The following is a 20,532-nucleotide window of genomic DNA, read 5'->3' as shown; positions in this document are numbered from 1 at the left end:
AAGCATTTAGAGGGCTAACAATGTGTGAGACACCCAGGCAAGCTAGCGCATCAGGACGTGGCTACCCTCAGAAATTCTTTTTGACGAGGCAGATGCTCATTACTGGATCACGAGGACAAATCTTGGTCTTATTCCAAAAGGGAGGGGTTTTTTTTCCTTCTGTATGCTTAAAGCCAATTCAGGTGGACCTCCTTGGCACAACCCAGTTTATTTTTCCTGCTTACCTAATGTCTGTTTAAGACTGGCGACTAGTTTTCCTGAGGGACAGCTGCCAAGAAAAAGAGAGAGGCTGCCAAGCAGAGGGTGGCAGTTAAGCTGGGACAGAAGGTGCAGACGGAGTGGGCAGGGTGAGACGGGAAACAGGATTTTTTTTATGGGGGGGGAGGAAGCCATAGAGGAAGAGAAGGATCCTGCAGGAGGAGTTGGCTGGGCACTGGGGAAGGAAAGGGAGGTGGGGGGGGGAGCGGGAAGGAAGTGAAAGAGCAGAGAGCGTGTGAGCAGCCTTCCAGGGAGAAAAGTCTGCTGTGGAGAGAACAAGGAAGGAAGTCTGAGGACGAAGAAAAACTGCAGAGAGGAGGGGAGAGGCAGTGACTCCAAGGAAAGGGAAGATGCTACAGAAAGCCAGCCGGGAGAGCAGAAAGGAGATGGGCCCTTAGGAACCATGGCACTGCCTCAAGCACTCTGCTGAGGGGCTTGAGGGGTTAGGGCAGAAGCACAACTTGGACACTGAGGGAGCAAGAGATGCCTCTGAGGAAGTGCTGTGAGCAAGCATGGGTGGGGAGGGAGGCAGGCAACATATGTGAAGCCTTCAAAGAAGAAGGGAAATCTGGAAGGGAGGAAATGGCATGCCGATTAGGGGGAGCAGGTTGTGGGGAAGGCGTGCCGTGATAACAGAGGGTGGGGATCCATTGGGCCTGGAGAAAACTTCTGTCCAAGATCAGAGATGGTTTTTATTCTGTAACGGGATATCTGAGCAGGCCTGCAGGATCCATTCAGAGTGCGTCAGGGAGGGTTTCTTGGATGCTGTCCACTTCCTCAAAATGTAAAAAGCCCAGCGAAGTATCCCCAGGCCACCTCAGAGCACTGTGTAGACCTGAACTCATTGCTTCTCACGGTACCCAGGGCAAAGATTATTAGCCTCATTTTACAAATGGGGAAACGGACGCTACTTTTAAGTGATTTGCTGAAATCCAAGCTGCCAGCCCCATGCATCAGGGGCTCTGCTGCTAGCCCCGCATACCAGGTTCCCAGCTGCTGGTCCTGCATGCTGGGGTCCTGGTTCGAGCTCCACATGCTGGTAGCTTCTGCTAGTCCCTTGCCTGGGGTCCTGGCTGCCAGCCCCACGTACCAGGGCTTTGCTCTCGGCCTCAGCTGGGAGTGGGGGTGGATGGAGTTAGGGGGCTCAGCACCCCCACTTTTAAACTGCCGTCCTATGCCATACTACTGGCTCTGCCTCTAATGACCTGTGTCTGTATCAGCAACAAACTTGGGTTATAATCAGCAATCTGCCCTCAACTGGTGTCACTCGGTTACTGCATAGTTACCACAAGCATTATCCAGTGTCATGAGCTTCCCTAGCATTTCCTAGGAGATTGTATCATGACTCCTTGGAACGAAACATTACCCTGGCTTCTTGCATGGTCACAGTGCAGTTACCGTGAGTGTCCACATTGTGTGTGAAGTTTGCCGCTAGCGAGCCTTGATTGATTGACTGTCGCTGCCAAGGAAAGCAGATGCTCTGTGAGGTTTTGCATTGACTCATTATTTATTGCAGATTTGTACTGAGTGCTTCCTATTAATTTCCCTGACTTTTACCATTTAACTGTAGAGTTTTGAGGGGGCCTACGTTTGTCCCATTTTGTTACTGGTTTATTATATAGTGTAAAGCCCTAGGTATGGCAGAATAAAGTCACTGCCAATGGCATGTATGCATTTACTGAGAAATATTTCCCTTTCCCAAATTAAAAGGGCTGTTTATTTAGAGGCAATACTCCCTTCCAGAATGGGCTATTCCTCTAGGAAGAAAGCTAACAGCCGCTACTCCCCTCAATAAAGTTTTGGCGAATTTCTCTCTCAGCAAGATAAGAATCCCTCCAAATGCTAGGGGAGCAGATGTGCTGACTGGCTTGAGAGACTGGATTCTGATTGGCGGGTAAGACTTTGGAGACCCCACATTTAAGCCGTGGATGTCCCCACAAATGCATATACACCAGTGGTGCTTCAAAACCCTGCCTGAGCAGCTTAGCGTCACACTTGGCTTGGTGTGAATGTGGAGATGCATAAATGTGAAGGTTTGCAGGATTCATGCAGAATGTCAACACGGGCATAACCATATTATGCATGTTAAACGCTAGTCCAGTGGTCACCAGCCAGTAGATTGGGATCTACCAGTAGATCTTGGAGCCTCTGACAGGTGATCCTGACTGGTTTGGCCAGGAAGCTATCAAGTGCTGGCACTTCAGTTGCCCCTCCACCCACTGTCATGCTGCCCCTGCCTTCTATCTTGGACCAACCCCCCCGGGAGCCTCCTGCTTCCTGTACAGTGTGTGGGAGGGAGAAGGAGGGCACTGATGTCAGGGTGTCCCCCTCCCTCCATTCCTGTATCCTATCTCCAAACAGAGAAAGGGATGGAGGGAGCTTGGCATTGCAAAGCTCTGTCACTCACACAGTATGTGTGTGTCTGTCATTCTCACAAACACGCACTGTCCTGACCCAACACATACATGGGGGGTTGTTGTTACTTCATTTACTGCTTGCACAGTGGGCTATTTCGGGTTTTGACTGGTCTGTGCATTTCATAATTTTCATTTCTCTCTTGCGCTTAAATGTAATTCTTTGAGTTGTGAGTTCTAAAATGCCGAACCTGTCGCAGCTGGAGTCATTATTCCTGTGGTAATTGCTGTTGCTAGGCGTGGCTGGCAAGTCCCTGCAGCCCTGAGAAAGGCAGAGCAGGGGGTCTCCACAAGCTGTCCTTGCCTGCAGACACCGCTCCTGCAGCTCCCGTTGATCAATAACGGGGAACCATGGTCAGTAGAAGCTGTGGGCTCAGTGCCTGTAGATGAGGGTAGCACATGGTGCTATGGAGCCATTGCTGTACGTGCCAGTTGCTTTCAGGAGCGGTGCAGGGCCAGGGCAGGAGTAAGCTGCCTTAACCCCATTGCTCCACCACCCGGAAGCCGTCTCAGTTAAACAGTGCACAGCCAGAGCCTGCATCCTGAACCTCTGTCCCAGTCCTGGACCTCCTCCCACATCCAGCCTCCTGCCCCAGACACGACTCCCCCTGCACCCAAACTCCTTCCCAGAGCTTGCACCCTGAAACCCCTCCTGGACTGGGCTAAGCCTGGAGCCCCTCCCACACTCCAAACCCCTTGGCCCAAGACCAGAGGCTGCACCGCAGCCTGGTAAAAGTGAGTGAGGATGGGGGAGACCTTGGAGAAGGGATGAAGTGGGGGCGGGGCCTCAGAGAAGAGGTGGGAAAGAAGCGGGGGAAGGGTATTTGGGTTTGAGGTAAATCTTACATTGCACTTACATTGAAAACGTGATCTTGTGGTTAACAAGGTTGGAGACCACTGCCCTAGCCTATAGCAAGAGGAAATGAAGCCATGCAAGGGTCCTCCTACCACATAAGTGTTTCTTCGTTTTTGCAAAATGTGTGTAGCATGTCAGTCTGTTGGAATGCCGCACATTCTGCCCCTTCGACTGTTCTGGGGCTTTTCTTTGCTTGGTTTTCATCACAATATGCTTCTCGTGAAGGATTTTTTTCCACGTCTCTCCAAATGAAGCATGACATGACTTTCCACTGACTTCAGTAGGCTTTGAAACAGGCCAGTCAACAAACAATGAGCAAAATAGCGAGTGAGTGGAAAACTAGCTCAGTATCACTGTTTATTCCACTGTATACTCTGTACCAAAGAGTAAAAAGGAGAATTGAACATAAAATCTATTATGCTTGGCCCTGAAAAATCATAGCTGCCCTGTAGTCAGGGAGACTGCTTTGGGTTCCTACCCTGCCAGGTTTTTACTGTCTCAACTGTCGGGGCTGACATGAAAGTCAGCTGATGCTATGCAGGAGCCAAGCTGTAAATGTCTTCAATTCATGAAACTATTTTTGGAAGGTTTCAAACTATCCAGAGAACGTTTAGTCTTGGCGTTCCAGCCCAGTATCTTCATACTCAGCCAAATGCAACATAGCCAAGGCTTCTACGGAAAGCATTTGCAGAGAGGCATTTGCGACCGTTAGCTACTTCTCTCCGCCCTCTCCTCTCTTGTTAGTAAGATTTTTTGAAGACAGGCCTCAAGGAGTGGATAATCTTCTAGAAGGGCATCAGTGATACGATGGACTGGGAGGCCCAAAGGAGGGTGTGCATTCGGTGTTGGTTCTGTATGATTTCTTTCTGCCTCCCATCTAAAATATCAAGAAACTGATTCTTGTGAGCTGGCACCCTATACAAAGGCATCTGTAATAAGGGCTATCTTTGATTCCCGTGCACTGTTAGTCACTCATAGAATCATTTCCTAAGGCATTCATGCTGTAAAATCACTGTCATTAATGCGAGTAAAAACACTGCATTCTGTGACACAGAAAATTGACACACTCTGTGCAGCCCTTGTAAAGGAATAGTAGTGGGCTCTTACGACCAAGCTGACTTGGTGACTACAAGGTAACAAGGAGTCTCTCTGTAGTCGTGTGTGAAGCGAGAGGATTAACCAGTTGTTTTGCTCGTCTGCCAGTTGTTAATGCTAAGCAGACGTTGGCTTCTGCTGAGGTAAACATCAAGATGTCAAAGAGTAAGTAGGGGGACAAGTCTTGTCCCTGTTAAAATGAATGGCAAGGGATGGGGCAGGGCTTGGCTCCAGACACTCCCAGAAGGGACAGGGTTAGGGGCAGCCCCCTCTTAGTGTCACCAGGACTCAGGCTCTGGCAGTGATTCAAAGGGCCCGGATCCCCGGGGCAACTGCCCCTTTTGCCCCCTGTCGTCCTTGGTGGCCCTATTGTGGGCTGTCAGGGGGTTCACACCCCAGTGCGCCTCAGTGCCCCCTGACTGTCTTCATATAGCCCATCTCAGGGCAGAATACAGTCTGTATGGGTTGCTCATCATAGGCATTTGGGCTTATCTCCGTGGCCCCGCTTACCTAAGCCAGGCTGTAACCTGTCTCCAAGCCCGGGCCTTTCCTCCGGCCCCTCATCAGGGTAGCCTTAGCTGGCCTTCTCCCAGCTCTAGCTGGCTAGCCCCAACGGGTCTCCCTCCTGGGAGCTCCTGCTTCCTCCACAGCCAGCCCCTCACTGGCCTCTCTCCTCTCCCCTGAGCAACCTGGGCTTCTCTATATATATGTGCCAGCTGTGTTCATACTCGCCCTAATGGGTTCAGCTGGCTTCTCCCAGCCACTTGGGCAGTCCTGGGTCTTTGCCAGCTGGGCCCTCTCTAGCCCTAACTAGCTCCCGCTGGTCTCCTTTCTGCTAGCCCCGGCTCCGGGCCGGAGTCCTGGTATTAAAGGGCCAGTGCAGGGCAGGCGCCCTGTCACATGGGCAATGTCTTGATCTTGCTTTATTGGAATCCATGGACATTTTGCCCTTCAGTGAGAGCAGGCTGAAGCCCATGTGGTCAGCGGAATCCTTGCTCCAGAGGTACTGCAGGAAATGTGGGCAAGAGAACTAAGACCTGGATTGGGATAGCCCCAGGCGCTGGGAAAATTTGGTCTGGCACCTGGAGGATCAGGCCCGTTTCTTAGAGCTGTAAGTGTTGCAGCAAGCGCCCTTGCAGTGCCGGAGATCCCGGTGGGCCCCAGAGAATCACGAGCGTAAATAACTCTGTGGTGAGTGGCCCAAAGAGCAAGGGGACTTGCCGGCGGCAGAGTTGGCGATGCCTGTCTTAGTGCCTTGCACCAGAGAATGAGGACAACACATTGCTGGCTGGGGTGTGGCTGGGATGATGGTTCTGAGGTTGCCGGGGGAAGCTGGTGAGGACAATCAAGGAACGACTAGACTTTGGGGATGGAGGGTGATGAGGGAGAAAAGTACTTAATCCCACCATCTGATACCTGTGCATGTGCCCTGTCTCCCCCCACCTCAGGGTAGCAGAGAGTTCAGAATGGCTGGGTGGAAGATACTCTGCACCTTTAAATAGGCGGGGAAGTCATGCCTAACTGCCCAACGCACCCCTCAGTTCCTGGCCAGTGAGTTTCCCTCTGCTCCCCTTGGGCTCTGAAACACCAATAGGAGAGGGGGACAATTATAACCTCAGCCAGCACCATGACCCACCCTGGGGAGGGCAATGCCAGCCCCTCTGTGGTTGCTGGCTGCAGGGCTTCGCTCTAGCAGCAGCAGAGGGGCTAGAAATGAGATCGAATGGGGACCAAGAGGGGCGCTTGGGGGAAGAGGCAGGGTGGCTGAGGGCCAGGAGCATAGCCCCATGGCTGGCGGGGGGAAATGGGAGCTGAGATAACAGCCTGGTGGCCACAGTGGATTTAGTTCATGCACATAACTCCTGCTAGAAAGATGGTCACAGGATTAAAGCACAGGATTGGTAGCCAAGAAAACTAGAGAACTTCTCTGACACAGACTTCCTGTGTGACCATGGCAAGTCACCCATCCTCTGTACTTCAGTTCTCCTTCTGTAAATTAGGACAACATTTACTAACAGACCAATCTGTTCACAGTGTGAGTGAATGCCCATATGTGATTTCTTTACTAATCTTTCTCCGTTAGCTAAGGAATGGCCCAAGGGTTTTTGACGTCCTAAGTGAACTATGACTTTGCCTCCCCCAACTCATTCATACTAGAGAAAAATAGGAAGTCTAGAATGAAATTTTACCTTTATTTACTTGTCGTTCAAAATGAACGATGTAAAAATAAATATTTTCATTGATTTTTTTTTTTTTTTTACTTTTCATTAATCTTTACAGAATTATACTGTATAGTGTAAACCACCCAATAGCTGACACTAAACTTTTAACCATTTGAGTTGTACTGAGTGTTTCTGGTCAGCACTATAAACAGTTATGTTTCAAGTGGCAGCTGCCTTCCTTCCAAAGGAACTGATTCTTGGGAAACTATGAACATCTTTATTCCTTGATGCTGAATGAAGTCTGTTTTTGAGTTGCAACCCTTTTGCACTGAGCCATCGATTTGTGTCAACATTTAAAACTTTGCTTTTTGTGCTTTTGCATTCACAAATTGGGCAGAACGTTGCCCAAGACAGAGTTTTGAAGCTATTTGGTGTTCTATCGAGATTGTGGCCGGTCGAACAAGTCTCTCGTTCATTATGGAAGAATAAAGATATATCGTTATTGATTTTAATTTAGAAAAGCTACACTCCCCACACAATACAGATTCTTCGTGGGCCAAGCGTCTTTGAAATCAAAGCTCGTCACATGGCAAAACAGCTGTTGCGGATTGCTAACCAGCCTTCACTAAGTGGCGAGCAACACTGAATCAACTGTATGACTGGGCTACTGAGAGTGACTGAACTGCCAGACCCCACACCTAGGCAGCAAACCCAGGCGGCGCTCTTTAGAAGCTACACCAAGACACGTTTTAATTGTATTTGCATACACAGCCAAGCTCCACAATATGAAATAATATAACTCAACTTCTCACATGGCAATGATGCGCAGTTTTACAAGTACAATATTTGATGTTTTCGTTTATAAGAGATAATATATTCCTATATTTTTAAATAGAGAAAAAATTCATTTCTGTCTGACGCCTCTTAAATCCTAGCACCCCTAAAATTTTGGAGCCCTAGTTTACCTATATCTTTTAGTGTCTTTACCTATATGATCGGGCCAGCCCTGCTTTAGCCTATGTTGAGTTTGAGACGGTTGATTCAGGAATAAATAAGACTGTTGTCACAACACACACCATAACAGCATATTGCAGACTATTTTTCATGCATAATATTACATGTTTTGCAGCTTGTATTAGCTATTTAGCAAAAAGGATTCTATGCCATATGCATCTATCTTGTCTCCTTCCCCAGTGTGAAATACTCCTTCTGCATGGTGTAGCTTACCATGGTGCATCTCAACTGAGAGATGTTTATGGAAACAGGGATTACAATGCAGGAAAAAAAAGAAAGGATTGAGTCAGTGACTCACTCAAGGCAGTCAGGATCAACTGCTGCAGGGTTTCTTCTTTTCTTCCCCAGACTGAGCTCAAGTGGGAATTATATCTCACTGAGGGTTCGCCCTTAGAGAGGGGAGGGAGGAAGAGAGATGCAAACTTGTCTTGAGGATCAGCACTGCACCCTGACGCATAAACATTTGACGTAGGTGAGTAACTTGACTCTTATGAGCAACCCCATTGACATCAGCCACTTGAGTTGGAGAAGATCCTCGGGAGTAGTTCTTAGAGATGGCTGGAAAGGGAATGTTCACCTGAGTAAAGTCACTCCCATGTGTAAATGCTGGTGGCTTCTGGCGCCAGTTGCAGGTTATGATTTTGGAACATGAAGAGGTTTGAGCCAGGCCTCATCCAGGCAATGTTTTGGGTTCGTTTTTGTTAACACAGGTATAGACTCTGGGTGCAACACCTTCATGTAGACATGCTGCACCGGTATAAATCAGTTATTCACATCTGTGCTAGGAATTGATACTCAGGCATCTCCATCAATGTCGCTTCACTGGTAGCTACAACCCCAGGGAAGGGGAAGCAGCTATGATGCGTGTGAGTATTTTGATGTTAAATAAATAGTTCCTATTTTGTCTTAAAATTATACACAGCTTCTTTTAAATCCTCTTTTCTTCACTGGTACTTTTTAGTATCTTTACCTACTTATAATTGCAACAATCAAAAGTGGCTTCATAGCACTTAAAACAAACCAACACAAAGCTATAAAAATATGACTGTGACCATTTTGGCTGGCTAATCCACACCGGGGCAGTCTGTAATTTGTCACAGGAGATGAAATCTCAGTTTTGTAGAAGGAGTGTAATGAATTTGTTTTATTTTTTACTCAAGCCCTCTTAGGACTTGCACGCTTGAACCACCGTTCCATGCAATATGTTTTTTGGTCAGCTTTTTTGCACTTAAATTTTTGCGAGGCTTCCTGTTTACACAGTGTCTAAATATGGTGGATGGCTTTTTTTTGACATGATGACACAGTGGTGTCTAAAAATATTATAACTACTGGCTTTGAATAGAGAGGATGTTACTGCCAGGGAGACGTAGCATAAATATCCTGCAGGTTCTACTCCCTGCAAATATTAGGGGAATTGGTCTCCATGGCTAAGAAATTGGGCTTTTTTTCCTTTTAGACTGTATTGAAATTGTGCAAAATATCCCTTAACTCGCCATTGAGAATATAGGTACGTTTTGCTTGCAAGTGATGTTTCACGAGTGAGATAAAACATAGCGTTTCCTCCATTTTCAGTTTGTGGGTCTCAGTATAAAAGCTAGTCTAATGATAAATGAGTATCCAAAGTGAGTTCCCTGAAGCTACTCATGATTTATTCCAGCCTAAGGAAGAAAATAATTTGACCTTCGTCCTTTTGTTTTGTATATATAGTTCTTCCCCTTTACTCGTACGCTGCACGGTGCTGTAGCATTTGTATGCTCCAGATGCACAACATGATAATCTAGTTTGTGCTGACAAAATTAAATCTGTGTTGAAACCCCTCTGAAAATATAAACCACATTTAATCCCAGTCTTGCTGTTTGCTTTACCTTGGTACATGCAATGATACAGAAAGGGATACCTCTTCCTGTTCTTTTAGTGCACTCCTTTTTCATTAAACATCTGAGTAAATCACCTGTTTGCATAAAGCCTCTGAAATTGCTTGTCTGCAAGCTGACTGCCGCAGAGCTGCAGTAACATCTAAACGTTGCCTTGGACAATCATTTTCTTTCACCTGCTTCTGAGTGGCATAAACCTGCAGGTGGTAAGGACTGGCCACTTGCACAGAGAGAAAAAAGATGTGCTAACTTCTCGGGACAACAGGAAAATCCAATACTTCTGCAGTTTTCTGCTTGGTTTTGTTGTGAATTGGGTTCCATGTTAAAAAGTCTCAGGTGTAGTCATGTTAGTCTGTAACTTTAAAAACGAGTAGTCCTGGGGCACATTAGAGACTAACAAAAATATCTACAGTATCATGAGCTTTTATGGACAAAACCCACTTCATCAGATGATCTAGGGTGGAAATAACAGGAACTCAGAATTTATAACATGTTGTGCTTCGTTCCACTTGTTTATTGTTTTCACAGAGGAAGTCACACTGGAAACACAGGCTTTAGTGTATTTAAGTTTCTCCTTATTTAACTGTTTTTCTGTCAATAAATAGACAACACTCCTTCCTTTCCTATTCTGTCATTGAAATCAGTGCTTGGGTGTACACGGTGTCACAGGCTTTTGCAAAACGTAGCTGATATAAATGTTCCCTGGCACATAAGGCAAAAAAAAAAGCATTTGGATTAAGCTGAAATACATAAAAATTCACATCTCTCTCTGAACTGCTTATAATACCCAGGTCTTATCTTTGCCAGGCACCCTCTTGTAATAGAACTTTAATAAGAACTGCCAATCATACTGTTCTTATTAGCCAGGCACAGCCAACAGAAGACACAGATGTAACTGCAGGAGATGGGACTGTACCTCTATTAGAAGCGATTAGGTCAGATCCTGATGCCTGCACAGATCTCGAGTAAACTGGCTTAAATAACGGTTGGGCTACCAGGAGATAAATCACACGTACATCTAGCTCTTCATTCTTCAGTTCCAAAAAACAAGTCATTACCACTTGAGCTAAAGTGATCATAGAATCATAGAACTTGAAGAGACCTCAGAAGGTCATCAAATCTAGCCCCCTGCTCTAGGCAGGACCAATTCCAACTAAATCAACCTGGCCAGGGCTTTGTCAAGCCGAGACTTAAACACCTCTAGGGATGGAGACTCCACTACTTCCCTAGGTAACCCATTCCAGTGCTTCACCACCCTCCTAGTGAAATAGTTTTTCCTAATATCCAACCTGGATCTCTCCCACCACAACTTGAGACCATTGCTCCTTGTTCTGCCATCTGTCACTACTGAGAACAGCCTCTCTCCATCCTCTTTGGAACCTCCCTTCAGGAAGTTGAAGGCTGCTATCAAATCCCCCCTCACTCTTCACTTAGCCAAGCACCTTTTTATTTCCTGTCACACTGGAACAGGGACAGTTGTAGGTGACAAGGACTGTCCTTTCATTCTCTGTGTACTGCGCCTAGCACAATGGGAGTCCAATCTCTGATTGAGGCTTGTGGGAACTACCCTACTACAAAGTAATATTGCCCCGCTATACCAGTATTTCACTCAGGAGATTTCTGTGGGGCCAGTGGGAGACAGAATCTTTTTCCTAAGTGGCAGCAACATGAGGGCTGCGATAGCCTCAGAAGTTGCTGATCTTGCTCAGTGCGAGTGAGGCTTTGGGACATGTATAATCTTGTACAGTGTTCCCTCTACATTGAGCATATGGGTACCCCCTCCCCAAGAGAGATTCAAATGGTGCCCAGCTGATTAGCAGAGCGCCCACAGCCGGCAGCATGTGTTTCTACTGGTGGTGCACATCTGCACATGCCTCGGTGAACATAACAAAATTTATTCCACACACGAGTGGAAAAAAAAAATAGAACACCGGTCATGGGTCCAGAACCGCAGTCATGTGCCTACGCCATCCTGTGTGTAAGAGAAGGGCTTCCATAGTTCCCTGGGAGTCAGCAGGTGTGCTGAGTTGTGCCAACATGGCCTACACAGAAGCATGCTGGTTCTACTGCCATTTGGGCCTTCCATGCCCACAGGGGTAGGGCAAGTGTTTTCTAATAGCATCAGGATCGGTGGAGAACCTGAGGCACAGGACTCGCCTCCTTTCCCACACGGCGATGATTAGGCTCATTCAGGCGGCAAGGCCAACAGTCCCCACAGCTTCTGGGGCGAAGTGTGTCTGTGTGTGCCCACAGAAGGGCGGGTCCGAAGGCAGTCAGCACCCTTCAGAGCCACTGCAACTAGGGATGTGAACAGTTAACCGGTTAACTGGTGGGGCTGGAGCAGCCCCCCATCTGCCACCAGCAGGGAGCTGCTCCAGCCAAGCAGAAGCAGCCCCCAGCTGCAACAGGCCTGGCCTGGGCGCATGGCAAGCAGAGGCACTTCAGCTTGGCTGGAGCAGCCCCATACGCCCCCATTTAATTGGTTAACCAGTTAAACACAAAGTTTAACCAGTTCATTAATTAAATGGGATTTCACATCCCTAACTTGATGGCATTGCCTCCGTGTGATGCTGCCGTGACCTCCCTTGGATGTGTAAGGTGCCTGGAACAGAGGTTTTCGAAATAGGTTCCCAGTGTTTATATGTAGTGATCATTTTGAATGTGTGTTTAGGGTTGTGTTCGTTTTGTTAGTAGTTCTATAGAATTCTAGAAGATTTACCCTGTGTTGCTCGGGTCTTTAACTTGGTTCATTTTTGGTTTTGGAAAATAAAATGGCAATGTACATGCTGCATATAAATCATTGCTCTGGAGTGGGGCATTGGGGGATGAAGGATTCAGGATGCAGGCTGCCCCAGTGAGAAAGGACAACCCCAGCCCTCTCTCACCACGGCAGCGTGGGGCCAAATAAGAAGTGCCTCTCCATGGCCGCTGCAACTCCAGCAGGCACAGCTGGGGAAGGGGAACATCCAGTAATGTTCCTGTACTAATTGTGTGGGTGGGGGGGGGGAGTTTCAGTCCCCTCACCTACCCTCTTTAAAGGATGCCTGGGGGTAGGAGCTTTGGGGTTAGGGCAGTCCCAGATGGAGGGGTGTGTTCCTAGCCAGCCCCTTTCATTTGCCTGGTGATTCTGTCTTTTTTCTGTGTGGTTTTCTGAGAAGCAATCCCATTCCAGGCACATCCCATTGTCCTGGCACAACCAAATTTGTACCTTGCTTTAAGTTATGATAAGAGGAAGCTGCATCCCAAATTTGGTGGTTCTAGCTCCTACTGTTTAGGAGGCGTTCTTGAACAAACAGGCAAACTCTCTCAGATAGTAGATGTAATTGGGGGGAAGAAGAGCTACCCCTTGAAGAGTAGTATTGGGACACTGGTGTGTGTGTGTCTGTGTGAGTGTGAGAGAAGAGGCTGCTTTGTAGCTGTGCCATGGGAGCTCTGTGCCTGCAAGGAGCCCCTAAAGAAGAGATTTACAAAATAAAGGAAATTCTCCTTGGAAAGTCTTGTGGTTGAGGATATAAAAAATACAGATATAAAACTGGCCTCCCTGTAACTAGTCCTACATGTGCCCTGGTCCCCCTCTGTGCTGAGTAACTACATTCTGCCTGCCTCCATCTCTTGTTTCACATGGGTAAGGCATCTGCTTCCTGCCCTAAACTGTTGCTTAGCACTGGTATGCACCATCACATGTGGGTAAATAAACTGACTCCACAGCTTACAAAGGGCTTTGCCATCCTTCTGGAAGAAAGGTGCTGTATCATTATAAGTTAGTCATTATCTCCGGCCTTCCAGGCTTCACAAGCTGCAAAGTGGAGCTCTAGGGGGAATCCATGAAGCTCACTGTGGCTGCAAGGTCTCCCTGCAGGGAACAGACTGTATGACAAAGGACATTAGAGCTGACGCAGTAGAGAAGCCAAAACAATGCAATACCCCCCATCACGGAATGCTCCTGTGCTGTTCTATGCCAACTAGTCCAGATTTAACTTCCTAAAATTCTGCCAAGTGGCCACATCATTGCATTTATTGAGATGATACAAAATGCTTGAAGTTCAGGGAATCTTAACAACAAAACGCCTGATCGAGAGGTTCATGTCGGCAGCTGCATCAGTTATATAATTTTCACCATTTAGGCAAAATAAAATAAAGTAAATTAGGCCTGACTTATGGTTAGAGCAAGAATCTCTTTTTTCTGAGCTGCTAAGTACCTACAGATGCTATTGATTTTAAATGGACTTGCAGGTGCACAGCACTTCTCTGAATTAGTCACTCTGGGTATGTCTACACTACCACCCTAGTTCGAACTAGGGTGGTTAATGTAGGCAACCGGAGTTGCAAATGAAGCCCGAGATTTGAATTTCCCGGGCTTCATTTGCATGTTGCCGGGCACCGCCATTTTTAAATGTCCGCTAGTTCGGACTCCGTGCCCGCGGCTACACGCAGCACGAACTAGGTAGTTCGGATTAGGCTTCCTATTCCGAACTACCTGTACTCCTTGAACTAGGGTGGTAGTGTAGACATACCCTCTGTGCTTATATGTCTCCATCTATAAAATGAGGGAATCTCGCTAGCACACCTAACTTACAGGCCTGCCATGAGGCATGACTATACATTTGAGAGAGTTTCTGTGTGTCTGTTCAAGAACTCCTCCTAAATGGTAAGAGCTACGACCACCAAATTGGTATACAGCTTCCTCTTATCATAACTTAAAGTGACATATTTGGTTGGTTGTGCCAGGACAATGGGATGTGCCTGGAATGGGATTGCATCTCATAAAACCATACAGAAAAGAGACAGAATTACCAGGCAGGTAAATGGGACACCTCTTCCCTCCCATGACTGCCCCAGCCTGGAGCGTCCCACTCTTCTTCGTAGAGGAACATTGCTGGCTGTTGCTGTTTGGCAGGGAGTGAGGGAAAAGTGCACGGTTTGTACATTACTCACTCTGGCTGGGGAATGTAGGGGGCAGATGAACCTGGACCTGCCCCAGTCGAGGGACATGCACCCCTCTTCCGGCTGTGCCCACTGGGGCTGCAGCAGCTGTGGAAAGGGACATCTCATCTGGCCCCAAGCTGCTGCAGTGAGAGAGGGCTGGGGTAGTCCTCTGTCCCTGGGGCAGCCTGCAGACTGAACCCCTCATCCCCAGCCCCACCCTGGGGCAAGGATTTAAATGAAGAAAAAAAATTAATTGAGTTAAGGACCCAATCAACATCAGATAAATCTAGTTATTGAATATTTTTAAACTGCTTTGAGATTATCAGGTGTGTTGTGAGCAAGACACGAGAAGTCATTCTTCCGCTCTACTCTGCGCTGGTTAGGCCTCAGTTGGAGTATTGTGTCCAGTTCTGGGCACCACAGTTGAAGAAAGTTGTGGAGAAATTGGAGACGGTCCAGAGAAGAGCAACGAGAATGATTAAAGGTTTAGAGAACAGGACCTATGAAGGAAGACTGAAAGAATTGGGCTTGTTTAGTTTGGAAAAGAGAAGATTGAGAGGGAACATGATAGCAGCTTTCAGGTATCTAAAAGAGTATCACAAGGAGGAGGGAGAAAACTTGTTCTTCCTGGCCTCTGAGCATAGAGCAAGAAGCAATGGGCTTAAACTGCAGCAAGGGAGGTTTAGGTTGGACATTAGGAAAAAGTTCCTAATTCTCAGGGTGATTAAACACTGGAATAAATTACCTAGGGGTATGTCTACACTAGCTCGTTAATTCACTCTAGGTAGGCAAATGAGGCGACCGGAGTTGCAAATGAAGCCCGGGATTTAAATATCCCGGGCTTTATTTGCATGTTCTCATCCGGTTGCCATTTTGAAATTTCGCTAGCCCGAACTCACTGCCGCGCGGCTACAGGCAGCAGTGAAACGTTAATTCGAACTAAGTCCTTAGTTCGAATTAACTGTTACTCCTCATTCCACACTGGAATTCCACAGTGGAATGAGGAGTAACAGTTAATTCGAACTAAGGATTTAGTTCGAATTAACGTTTCACTGCCGCGTTTAGCCACACAGCAGTGAGTTCAGGCTAGTGAAATTTCAAAATGGCGACCAGACGGGAACATGCAAATAAAGCCTGGGATATTTAAATCCCAGGCTTCATTTGCAACTCCGGCCGCCTCATTTGCCTACATAGCACGAATTAACGAGCTAGTGTAGACATACCCCTAGGGAGGTTGTGGAATCTCCATTCTGGAGATATTTATGAGTAGGTTAGATAAATGTCTATCAGGGATGGTCTTCTAGACAGTACTGGGTCTTGCCACGAGGGCAGGGGACTGGACTCAATGACCTCTCGAGGTCCCTTCCAGTCCTAGTATTCTATGATTCTATGATCTGTTGGATGATGCAGTAGAAGTATCTTTTACTCTTGACTCTTTGAGGCAGCATTCCATTTTCCATGGTGTGTTAGGGTTGTCAGATGGTTTAAAAAAAAATACTGGACACACTTGATATTACATCACAATCTACATTACAACTTATTTAGAAAATATTGGACATTTATATTTTCTCATTTATATTTTTTCAATTTGTTGCCCGAATACTGGACTGTCCGGTTCAAAACCGGACACCTGTCAACCCTAGTGATAATTACAGCAGTCAGAAATGATTAACATGCTTTGGTAAAAACGAAAGTAGCTAGGAATTAAGTACTGCAAGACCTAGTCTATCTCAGTGCAACAGGTGGGGCTGTTCCTTAAAAAACACTAATGGATCAGACACTTCACAATGGGGACGATTGGCAGCAGAGTGTCAGAGGCAGAAAAAAGTGTAAATTGATGACATGACTAATCTACCATAGCACGTGTGGACATAAATAAATCACAATGACATAGTGACAAATGAAGCTGTGATCAGATTGTAATGGAATTAAGGGCTCCAGACAATGCAGATCCATCACTTACGCAGTTCCTTGGGAACTGGGATTAGAACGATGGATTTTTATCTCTGAACCAAAAGGCTATAGCTGTTCGACTCACGAAGGTCTGCCATCGCCAGATGTAGCTGTAAGCCACACGTCCTTTTTGTGGGCCAGTCAGTAATGGATCTTTCTCAAACACACATGGTTGCACGACATTACAAGATATTCTGTGAAAATTAATAATAGTTATTTCTTTAATTTAGGCCTGGTTTAAACACAGTTTTTGGACAGTATATTGTCTCATACCGGTATAACTTATTCCCCTTTATGGCAGAAAGCTAAAGTGATATAAGTTCATTTATACCAATATAACTTCATCAGTTATGCTGGCATTTGTATATCAATGAGGCCTTTACATGTTCCCCTCTCTCCCACATCCAGGTTTTCTTAGGCTTTGCCTATGGAGGGATTTGTCTTGTCACCATTTGGGGAGGAATTCTAGCCCCACCTCAGAGCGCAAACTATGGGTTGAATCCTCAGCTGGTGTAAATATCAATGACCTCTCGAGGTCCCTTCCAATCCTAGTATTCTATGATTCTAAATTGATGTTGTGCTGCTGATTTCAATAGAATTATGCCAATTTATATCAGCTGAGACTGGGCCTAACTATGTTACCATCTACCGATAAATCAGTAGAGCCCTGCAGATCCATGGGTATCCACATCCACAGATATGGATGCGACCATCCGTGGCTTATTTCTGCAGACATGGATGAGGATACAAATTTTGTATTCATGCAGGGCTCTAGAAATCGGCCATTATTTGTAGGAAGACAACCACTGAGTACATGATGTTTAATTCATTAGATTATCTCTTTTTTAGAAACCCACCCTCTGCCTACGTTTAGAGCTGCAGATTTATTGCCTGTAAGAAGCTCTGTGACTTCAGGAGAATGAGTTATTCTGAGGGCATGATTAAAAAATAAAAGGCAGGTTTCCTTTCCCAGTTATAATCTTCAGAGTAACTGAAAGCCAGGCTCTGCCCAAATTGTGAAGGACTTACAATAGAAGAGTTCTTAAATAATGCAAGAGTTTTAACAGAAATGAAATAGATTTTCAAGGTTTAAAAGAGCATAACGTGAATTTATTTTGTAACGGTTGCAAAAGAGACGAGAGAATAGTTTCAATGGATAAACATGACTTAAAACTGAAACTAAGGAGACCACAACAGTTGAGACCTCTCTAGCTATTGAGTGAGTCTTGCCACATTGCATATCCCTGGATAAACTTTGTGGTGCAAGTAGCTACATTGGACTTGAAACTCAAACAAGGAAATGCCATCATCGTCTTCAATGAGGCTGTCTCCCTTATATCTGCCCCAATGAGAAATCCAAGCAAAAGCCTTAGTGTTTGAATGTGACTAAGTCATTCTCTCCCACATGGGCTAGAACTGCTGTTGATCTCTTTGTGACAGAGACGGAACTCAGGCTAGCTGGAGACTAACTAATTTAGTTCTATAACTTCCTATATATGAGCCAGATCAGCTGGGAGAAGTAATTTAATCAGAAAAATGAACAACAAATGGGAATAATTTAAGAACACCTTGTTAGATGCCTGAAAAGCCACAATCCTAGGGTACGTCTAGACTACAGGCTTTTGTCAACAGAAGTTTTGTCGACAGATACTGTCGACAAAGCTTCTGTCGACAAAGAGCATCTAGACTACATTCAGTTCTGTCGACAAAGCAAGCTGCTTTGTCAACATGGCAGTGTAGACGCAAAGGACAGTTTAGATGCAATAATGCCTAAAAGGCGTCATTCCTCGTAAAATGAGGTTTACCAGCGTCGACAAAACCGCTGAGTTCTGTCGACGTTATGTCGACAGAACTCAGCGGTAGTGTAGACGCAGGTTTAGTTTTGTCGACAAAAGTCCACTTTTGTCGACAAAACCCTGTAGTCTAGACACACCTCTATATTTGAGGAAGCATACTATACTGATTAATAATTTCTCCTGGTTTGGTGGGGAAATGTAGGCAGCACGTTCTCTCTTTTCATATATAATATGGGTGGATGAAAGAGGAAGTTTATGTTAATATAAATAATAAATTAGGAATTGTAGAAAATTGATGAAAGAAGCAAGGGGACATTAAGGGTGTGTCTACACAGCACCCTAAACTCAAAATAAGATACGCAATTTGCATAGTGCAAATTTGGGTATCTTATTGCGAATCGATTTAGAAATACAGTAGCTTATTTTGAAATTTGGTGCATCTTCACAGCATCAAATTTTGAAATAACACGCTATTTTGAGCCATCCCTTTACCCTCATGCAACGAGGTTTATCGGGATGCCAAAATAGTGCACCCGTTATTTCAAAAAATATTTCAAAATAACGGGCAGTTTGTGTAGATGCAGGGTAGCTATTTCGGAATACCTCTGGTATCCCGAAATAGCCGTGCAGTGTAGACATACCCTAGGATAAATCTTTGGTCAGCATAATTAAGGACAATAAAGGGTTTAATAAATATATTAGAAACAAAAAGAATCCTGATGATGATACTGATCTATTAGTGGATGGAAATGGTAGAATTATCCATAATAATGCAGAATTACTCAATAAATACTTCTATTCTGTATTTGGAGGAAAAACAGAAGAGAGTTTCATTGTATAGGGTACGTCTAGACTACAGGCTTCTTTCAGAAGAAGCTTTTCCGGAAGAGATCTTCCGAAAAAGCTTCTTCCGAAAGAGAATGTCCACACTGCCAAAGCGCATCGAAAAAGCAGTCTGCTTTTTTGAAAGATAGTGTCCATTCAGTGTGGATGCTATCTCGCATTTAAGCTATGATTACTGTGGACGGAGTGGCCACCAGGGCACCTGTGCTTTTTCTTGGAGGCTCTTCTTTCGAAAAAACTCCTCTTCTGCATCCACACACGCCTTTTTCTGAAAGAGCTCTTTCGGAAACAGCGTTCTTCCTCGTAGAATGAGGTTTACCAATGTCAGAAAAACCCCTCTGTTCTTTTGATTTTCTTTCAAAAGAACACAATAGCAGTGTGGACATAAGTGAAGTTTTTTCAGAAAAACTTCACCTATGTCTACACAGCACCTTCTGAAAGGTGTTTATCATTTGGTGATTATGTTCTTTCTATTCCACTGGTATCTTTGGAGGACATTAAACAGAAGTTGATAATATTAGTCATTTTTAAATTAGCAGATCCATATAACTGGCATCCAAGAGTTTTAAAGGAGCTGGCTGAGTAACTCACTGGACTATTAATGTTTATTTTCAGTAAGTCTTGGAGCACTGGGGAAGTTCCAGAAAATAGAGGAATGCTAATGTGTCAGTTTTTAAGGAAAGTAAACTGGATGACCTGGATAACTGTAGGCCTGTCAGCCTTACATTGATCCCAAGCAAGATAATGTCAAACTAACTTCATATATATTTTTGATGAAATTACAAGTTTAGTTGATAAAGGTAATAATGTTGATGGAATATACTTAAACTTGTGAAAGATGTTTGTTTTAAAATGGATTAAAACCTTGCTAACGGATAGGTCTCAAAATGTAATTACAAAACAGGCTTCATCACCCCACAGGGGACCATGGGGTGTTAACATTTATATCAATGACCTGGAAAAAACCCAAATGATCACTGATAAAGTTGGCAGATGACACAAAAATTGGGGGAGCAGTAAATAATGAGGAGGACAAGTCATTGATGCAGAGTGCTGTGGATTTCTTGGTACACTGGATGCAGTCAAACAACATGCCTTTTAATATAGCTACATATAAATTCAATAGAACCCCGTTTATCTGACCCTCCCTTAATTGGCTCTCAGTGTCAACCAGATAACCAGCACACACAGGTCCTAGAAGGGGATGATCTCTGCTGTGGCTACTAGATGGTGATGCAGTGTTACATGTTCCCATTCTCTGGTTTACCCAGATTTGTGATTGTCTGATCTGGCCCAGTTCCCAATTAGATTGGAAAAACGGGGTTCTGTTGTATACGTGTC

The 20,532-nt window shown here is 45.4% G+C and overlaps 1 protein-coding gene across 5 annotated transcripts in view; it reads left to right on the top strand.

Annotated features, from left to right (window-relative positions):
• FRMD4B (FERM domain containing 4B) overlaps window positions 1-20,532 on the top strand; it is a 229,673-nt gene that overhangs the window by 109,592 nt on the left and 99,549 nt on the right. The gene's annotated exons all lie outside the window — the stretch shown is intronic.

This window comes from Pelodiscus sinensis, chromosome 11 (genome assembly GCF_049634645.1).
Source record: "Pelodiscus sinensis isolate JC-2024 chromosome 11, ASM4963464v1, whole genome shotgun sequence".
Lineage (NCBI taxonomy): Eukaryota > Metazoa > Chordata > Testudines > Trionychidae > Pelodiscus > Pelodiscus sinensis.
Note: the sequence above shows the minus strand (reverse complement) of the source record. Positions and strands in the feature narration are given on the sequence as shown.